Consider the following 8513-nt stretch of genomic DNA (forward strand, 5'->3'; position numbering starts at 1 on the left):
GAGTCAGTCCTTATGATCTCCAGATGATTATTGCATTTGGGTCTTTTTAAGATTATTTAGTTTGCTTGATCTCATATCAGGGCTTTAGTAATTTTTTTCCTGGTGATGGGAAGAAACAGCAGTGAATTAATTCCTCATCTTTGTACCTGTCTCTCTGTTGTGATCACTTGTCCATCCTTTCTTGTTCCATTTACTTCAGGATGGCTTTACACCTGCACATTATCATTAAGGCCATGACAGCCCCTTAAACCAATAAAAGCAAGACATATTTGTATGGCAAGCCTTTTTACCGGGACAAAGGCTGCACATTGTGTGGAACAATACCTGAAATACCTGGAGCATAACTGTACCTGAATTCAACCCGCTTAAGTGAGGCAACTCTGCTAAAAAAAAACCAGAATCCTTCTGCAGCCCATGGAGAAAGACAGACATCTTGCACAGATGGTTCATTCTCCCTGAGGATGTCTGTTTCCTTCTACTTTTTTCCTTTGGTTGTAGAGGGATTGCAGTCTTACAACTACGCTCTAGCTCAGTACGTAAAGTGAAATAAGGAACAGACATTAATGATATCAAAGATGGAAACTACAGTTAAAAGTTGGAAAATGGAAAGAGGGAGGAAAGTAGTGTAAAGGTTAATGAGAAAATGGCTCTTGGATGTGAAGTTTCCTCAGACCTGTCATCAGAAGATAGCCCATCTTGGACATACATATCTAGTATTTTGAAACTTCTGACATTTTCATAATTCTTCTTTTAAGAAGATGCAAGACTGATTCAAGATTCAACCATTATTGAAAATGTCCTCCTAAGTGCTTGAAATATCAGTTTCTAACTCCATCTACAGCCAGCTCAGAAAAGCGGGATGGATTTTGGATTAATCTGCCTTAAACCTAAGATTGAACTGGTGTCATCACTGTTGTCTTTGCCTTACTCAGAAACTGAGCTCAGAACATGAAGCATGTTATACTAAGTTGATTTGATCTGCGAGATATAGCCAGAAGAAAAAACTGTATCGTTCCAAATTATTGTGTGGGTCTTTTGTTGCAAACTAACTGTATGAAGTTGAATTAGGTGTTTCACTACTAAAGTAAAACAAATGAGCAATGTAACAAGAGAATTCTATGTCCTTCACCTATAAGAATCCTTTGATGGCTCTAAAATTTGAATTAGCTGGTCTGACACAAACTCTGCCCTTTCCCTTGATTACTACTTTTTTAATGACTGTGAAAATCGAATACTTATAAGTCCATTTACCTTTGATCAAACTCTGAAGCTGGCTAACAGGATTAAAAGGAAAAGGCAGGTGACCAACAGACATAACTCCTTATACATACAGAGCATAATCAGTCAAACCTTGCTTTCCTAGTAAATCAGGCACTCTAATATTCTGAACAACGAAATTATCAAATTATAAAAATACAAGAACTTGTGGACTCAAAATGCTGAAGTTTTTTTCTCTGCAAAATAAGATCTTTTCTTAAGTGAAACTGAAAGGGTTGTATGAAAAACACAGTTGTTCTACAATGCATGTGAAATCATGAAACTATTTGTCAAAGAAACCAAGTGAGATAAACGCAGAGCTCTCTGGAAATAATATGGGCTTATTAAATATCTGATTTCAAAAGCATACAACCCATTTTTTGTGGTTACACACGTGCTAAAGATGTGTTCAGCTCTCTCAGTCATTGAAGAATAATTTTCACATTTGTGGTGAATGCAAGTCAAGTTATCATGTAAACTTCATGTGGGCACAGTAATCTTGCTCCCATTGAAATTAATAGCAAAATTCTCACTGACTGCATGGATTTTTTAATTCTGTTGAAACAGTGGGAAATGTGTGAAATTACTGCACAAAGCCTGACTGCTCACCACAGCAAGGCACAGTCTGATTTCACAGTTCAGCATCATCTGTAGAAAGAGAGAGAGGTAAACAACACCAGAGTGCCAACTCAAAATGAAGGTATATTTTCCTTGACTTAAAGAACCAGTATAATAGTGCAAGCAATATAAATTTCATAACAAATTTGAGGCTCCTGAAATAAATGTTATTTCAATATTGTAAACATCACACAATAGACAAGATTAAAACAAAATTTATTTTTTGTTTATCTGTCTGTTTGGTTGGGGTTTTGCTTTGTTTTAGTTTTGTTCCATATTTTTGTCAAAGTTAGATGATACTTGATATAAAGCTGCAACTTCATCTGTTGAATCATATCACAAACATCCTGTCGAGACAGACTGATGGTTTATCTATTTTTTTCCTGTGTATTGTGTGGGTGTACTTTTTATCTATTTCTTGATTGATTTTAAGAATGTTTGGAATGAATAGGAAGGGCACAGTAAAAATTCAGTTTGTTTCAGTGGCTCTACATGCTATTCTAGTTGTCAGATCAAAAAGGAATGTAATAAATCTAGAAAGTCAACAGCGATAGAGGGCATGAAATGGCTTGCATCTGAGAAGGAATGAGGTGGACTAGGATCCTTCAGACTAGAACAGAAATAGCTAAGAGGAATGATGATAGTAGGTTATAAACATAATGAATCAGATATATCTCTTCCAACTAAATTGCTGAAATGCAAAATCTTTGCCAAGGTGTGCTATGGATACTGAAGTCAGTATGGCTGCAAAAGGTGATTTAAAAACCTCACACAACATTTGTGGGTTCATCAAGAACTATTAAGCACGCTTCTCTAACTCAGGAAGACCCTGAGCTACAGACAGCCAGACAAGGGAAGTTTGCCTTCTGTATTTTCCCTCTTCTTACATCCTTCCCTTGTCCGTTTGCTGGAGGTGTTGATGGTGCAGTGTGCCCTCCTCACCTGCCCTGGGATGTCATCCTTGGCATGGCGTCTTCCAGGCTGGACTCCTGACCACTGAGGGGCTGCCTCTCTGCACGGAGAGAAGCAGGCTTTGGGGGGACCGTGCTGCGCCCTCCCTCCCTCCCCTGGAGTGAATACAGAGATTTTGAGCTGAGCTCTCATATCTTATTTCTTGTGCATCTTCTGGTAATGGGAAGAAAATGAATAAGTCTTTGAAGTATAGATTAGCTGATCACCGTTGATAAGAACATGAGCAGATGTGGTCCTCATCTTTTTTTCCTGGAATCTGTTTACTAAAGAGCTGTAGAAAGTTCCTAAAAATGGTGAACAAGCTCAAAATATAAGCAGACACAGTAACAATAAGCTATTGAACATGAGCCCTATGACTTTGGGCAGGGTCTTATGACTTCTGGGGCTGGGCTGTTGCTGCAGGTTGTATGTGTAATCACATTCCATCTACAGAAGCTCCCAACTCCACATGAAAACACGTGCCATGCAAATGTGTCTCATCTACAGTTGGTGGGTGTATTTCATATTTTGGCTCATTTCTCTGCCTCCTTCCCTCCTTCCTCCCACAAACTGCAAATAAATGTGTTTACTCAAATGTGCCTCCTGAACATGGACACGAGGCAGAGATTATCCATTTTGTTCAAAGAAAAAAATTAAACTTTCTCAGTTTAACTTGCTCTACTATATCTGCTTTGTTGTTTGATGAAGGAGATAATGAAATTGGAGATAACAGAAAAAGGAAAAAGTGACCTATCTTGATCAATTTTTTTTCCTTGTCAGTACTCTGTGTTAGGTGCCGCTATATTTTTTTCTCTTGCTTAATGTGAAGACATTTCTAGTCTCATTTGTCATTTGTCCTATTTGTCACCCTCACTAATCAGAACGTATTCTTTCCTAGTTTAAGTTTGCATTTCAGTGCAGAGCTGGGAAAGAGTGCAAGCTTGACTGATGCTTAATTTGCTTACCATGACAAGAGGGATGACATGAGTGGGCTGCAGCCTGGACTGGCTCTGCTGGCACAGTTGTGGACCCGCAGTTCTTGTAGCAAGAGGTAGGTTTGTCCCTCAGCAAAGGTGAGAGGAAAAACCCTTTTTTCACAGTTTCATGGCTGATAATGGATAGGTGGGGGAAAAGACTGAAAACTTTTACAGTACAGGCATGCACTCGAGACACCAGTTTGCAGCAGGGAATAATGAGATAAAATCAGGTCATTCTCTTATAGTGTTGCTGTACATTCAAGCAGAAGAGCTGTGAATCAATACATTACATGGCACTCAGCACTCAAGCTGACCCTCTCTTAGCTGAGAGTAATGCTGTCCTGGTTTGGTTCTCTCATCAAATAAGCAAACTAAGGAGTCTTCTGCCCTAAGAGCTATGGAGTTCAAATTACATAAATGGGTTTGTATGGGAGTGGGCCAGTACAAAGAGGGAACAGTGGAGGTGGGAATCTTGTAGTTATTACTTCTTAATCATTTAAAAATAGAATTTTCTCCCTGTAGAAGCAAAGTGGTGATTTTTCTTTTCATCAGCAATGCAAATAGATCGACATCACAGACCAACCTTTCGTATGTGTGTAAGGATAAAAGGACATCTTGAAGAGATGTTTGTTTAACAAAAGCAGAGTCCTCCTTTCCAACTCAAAAGCATTACCATTTTTCCATTATCCCTCCCAGCCTTTACTTGCCCTTTCCAGACTGCTTTATGGAGTACACTAAGAAAAAAAGATCCTAAATACATGTTCTTCCCCTTTAGATCTAATTTGATAAACACTACTACCCTCCATTCCCCAAATGCCTGCTGGTCATGGCCATCACAAAGTTAATACTGTTACCAGAAATGAGCTTAACTTAACCGAAAACATGTGTTTGCCTATACAATGGCATTTTAGAAAACATGCTTATATTACACCATCCTCAACTTTTCTGTGGTTTGTTTGTTTGAAAACAACATTTGAAATTTGATTACATTTACTACAATTCTGAGAAGGGCCCCTGTTTCCTTTTAAAAACAACTCACAGGAGAAAAGAAAATGGGGACTATCAAGAAAAAGATCCAACTCTTGTTGGTGCAAGAGACAGTCTCATTGATTGGCTTCTCTCCCTTCTTCCTTTAAACACTTTAAACAGATTTTTTTCCTGTTTAAGTACACTGTCTGTGCATAACTCACTTCCAATTAATCTTATACTGAAAGACCCTCTCAGCAGTCAGTAATGTCTGTAGCTGGACTGTAAGATAGAAGGTGCCCTGGATGAAGTTTCCCCCACAAACCAGTATTAACTGCAGGTCAGTTGGCAATAGAACTGGAGTTGGCAGCTGGATTTTGGGTTCTAACATCATGAGACTATGTCTGAAGATCAACCTCTGCTTAGGAGATGGAATGTACCTCATTAAGTTGGGCAAAGACATTTTTGCCAACAGGTTGGTAGACCTTATGAGGAGGGCTTTATGTTAGGAAGGAGGGGAAGCAAAACAATAACCAGTAGCTCTGTAAAGAAGTGACACATAGGGCTCCTGAGCAAGGGATGTGGAGTGATGTAGTAGGGAGGGTCCACCTCCTCCACTTGCAGATTAGCAAAGCAATGACTACAAGACAGCTGTACAGAGAAATCCCCCCAGACACTTTCTAGGAACAGAGTTTGCCCCTTTAAAGTGTTTCTACACCTGCATATGCTGTATGGGTAATAAATAAGATGTGTTAGAGATATGCATACTCCTGCAGGTCTATGATCTTATTGACATCATCACAGAGCTGTGGTAGGATGCCTCCTGTGGCTGGAGTGTTGCAAGGGAAGGAAACAGGCTCTTTGGAAAGGACAAACTAGGTAGATAAAGAGGGAGTGACATTCTCTATGTTGATTATTGGCTGGAGTGTGTGGAACAATCCCTGGGGTGGATGAGGAACTGAGAGCTTATGGTGTAGGATTAAATGGAAGACAGGACTAGATGACATTAAGTGGAGGTCTGCTACAGGTCACTTGATCAAGGAAACAAAACAGATGAGATCCTCTACACACAATTAGGATCAGCCTCAAGTTCACAAGCTCTGGTCCTTACAGGCAACTTAAACTACTCCAGAATCTGCCAGAGGGACAGCACAGTAGGCCATAAGTAATCCAAGAGGTTCCTTGAATGTGTTGATGATAAATTCCATTTCAAAGCGATAGAGGAGATAATAAGGAGAGGCTTGTTGGGAATATGAACATCAAAGGCATCTTTGGATTTGGTCACCATGAAATGGTGGAGTTCAGGATCCTTAGGGCACCAAGGAGGGCACACAGCAAGCTCACTGCCTTGGACTTCAGGAGAGAAGACTTTGGGCTTTTAAAGGGTCTGCTTGGTAGAGTGCCATGGTATAACACCCTGGAGGGAAGAAAGGCCCAGGAATGCTGGCTAATATTCAAGGATCACTGCTCCCAAGCTCAAGTACAATGCATCCCAACAAAGAGAAAAGGAAGCAAAAACACCATGAAGCCTGTATGACTGAATTAGGAGCTCCTAGTCAAACACAGAAACAAGCCTAGAAATGATGGAAGCAATGACAGCTAACCTAGGAGTAATATAGAGGCATTGTCTGAGCAGGCAGCAATCAAGAAAGGAGAGCTAACTTGCCCAGACAGAATTGAATCTAGTATCCAGCATTGTCTCTTGAGTGTTGAGACAGAACATACTGAGACCCCAAAATTGTGGATGGTTAAACATGGCGTGTAAGTTCTTAGAAAGGCATGGCTAGTCAAACTGAGGATTTTCCACTATAGTAGAAAATAAGATAAAGAAATCAAATCTTTATAACTAAGTATTTGAAAAACATGTTTTGGAATGTAAAATATCATGCATAAAATACAAATATTTAGCTCAAGTATAGACTGAAGAAAAATTACTATCACTTTTATTATATAACGTAAGGAAAAAAGCATGTATAAGAAAATGATTCTGGAGTTGAATTTTTGTCACATTTTTCTTCTAAAAGTCTGAATTTTGCTATCATGTACCAAATAAACAAGCAAATAGTTCAGGCTAATGCTGTTGTTCAAAATTTAAACTAGAAGAAAGACTGAATGAGTGAAGTTAATTTTCTGCATGCAATTTTATTTTCATAATTTTTTTCCATATATATGTTCACTTGAGAACAGATGAAAGAAGTAAAACACCACAAGACCAACATAGATCAACACATCTATTATTACTGGGTAGTACATAGAAGAGATGTCTGGGATTTGCAATACTTCAGGACACTGAAAAACTTCTTTTGCTAAGCATTTCAAATAGTACTTTAAAAAAATTTAGAGCTAAATAAAATATGTGCCTATAAATAGAAACACTAACCAAAACTCTTCAGCACACAACAGATTGCTGTTTATGCATAATCCTTGCAAATTATTATGAAAGTAGCACATTTGGGTGAACTTCTCCCCCAAAAAACCAATCTGGAAAAGATTTCAAATGACAAAACCAAAAACTATGTATTGGCGCGACAGAGTAGAACTTTACAGGTGTTGAGAAAAATTACCTATAATCAGAACTTTCACATTTAAAAAATTCTTTATTTCTTTTTTTTTGTTGAGAAGTACACTATAAGACCATTACAAAATATTATTAAAAAAAAAAAAAACCTATTTCATTTTCATTTGTCATTATTTTTCTACAAGAAAAGCAAGCAAAATGGCAGTTACCCATGAAAAATTCCACCATAATCCTATTTTTAATAGGAACATTTTACTGCTAAAAGTGCTTAGTAAAGTGACAAAAAGTTTGTCAGGAAAGATGTTGTTTTATGAAACCAACTCACACATCTGGAGAAAACACAGAGAAGCTTTTAAACACACAAACCTTTGTAAGTCAGAAGTGGACACAGCAATCCTACAGGTGTGAAGAGGTTGTGAATAATTGCTATGGTTTTAAAGAAGTATGTTCATCAGAAAGTTACAGTGAAAAGTGGTCCATACACAGAGAAGAAGTATCACAGGAGGAAGTGATAAGATCTTTAGCCTTGTCATAAAGAGAACTGATGTCAAATGTCTGCTTCAACAGATAAAACAGATTGACCAGTGAAGGAACTCAAAATATATGACTATTCTGTTCTTCAAGCATGTTAAGGCAGGGTGACTCATTGTTTCCTTTAATTTGCATATGGATGAAATTGGGATTTGAGATAATGAGACCCAGTATGTTTTTCTTGGGGGAGTGGGAAGGGAAGAAGGAAAAAAGAGGGAAAGCTAGGTTGTATTTTGAAGGGGCAACTCTTTCATTTTTCTTCTAAATAGAGACTTTTACCACATCTTTGGGATCCCACCAGTGTTCCAAATACAATTGAACAATTTGAAAACAATGCTTCAACTTTCATTTTTCAAGTGCAGACACGATGAAGCATATGCTGTCAATACCTGGGGCAAAATGGAAGACAGCTAGATGATATACTTCAGTTCTCTTCTGTCCGTGGGTTGTGGGTGTGTGTGTATTAGTTCTTGCCAATATGTACTCTTGTTTTTACCAACACGAAAAATACAGACTTCTAATAATTCTTAAATTTGCAATGAGAACCTTCAGATAATTTCCTAAAGATGTGGCTTATCTTGCACATATTGCCTTACACATGCAAGCAGTTTCCATTGAAATTAATGTTTACCAAGTGTGAAAAAGAATTGGGAATTTAAAGTCTGGAAGAGCTGACTTGCCAGTTCTGTGGCCTT

Source organism: Numida meleagris, chromosome 1 (genome assembly GCF_002078875.1).
Source record: "Numida meleagris isolate 19003 breed g44 Domestic line chromosome 1, NumMel1.0, whole genome shotgun sequence".
NCBI classification, from domain to species: Eukaryota; Metazoa; Chordata; class Aves; order Galliformes; family Numididae; genus Numida; species Numida meleagris.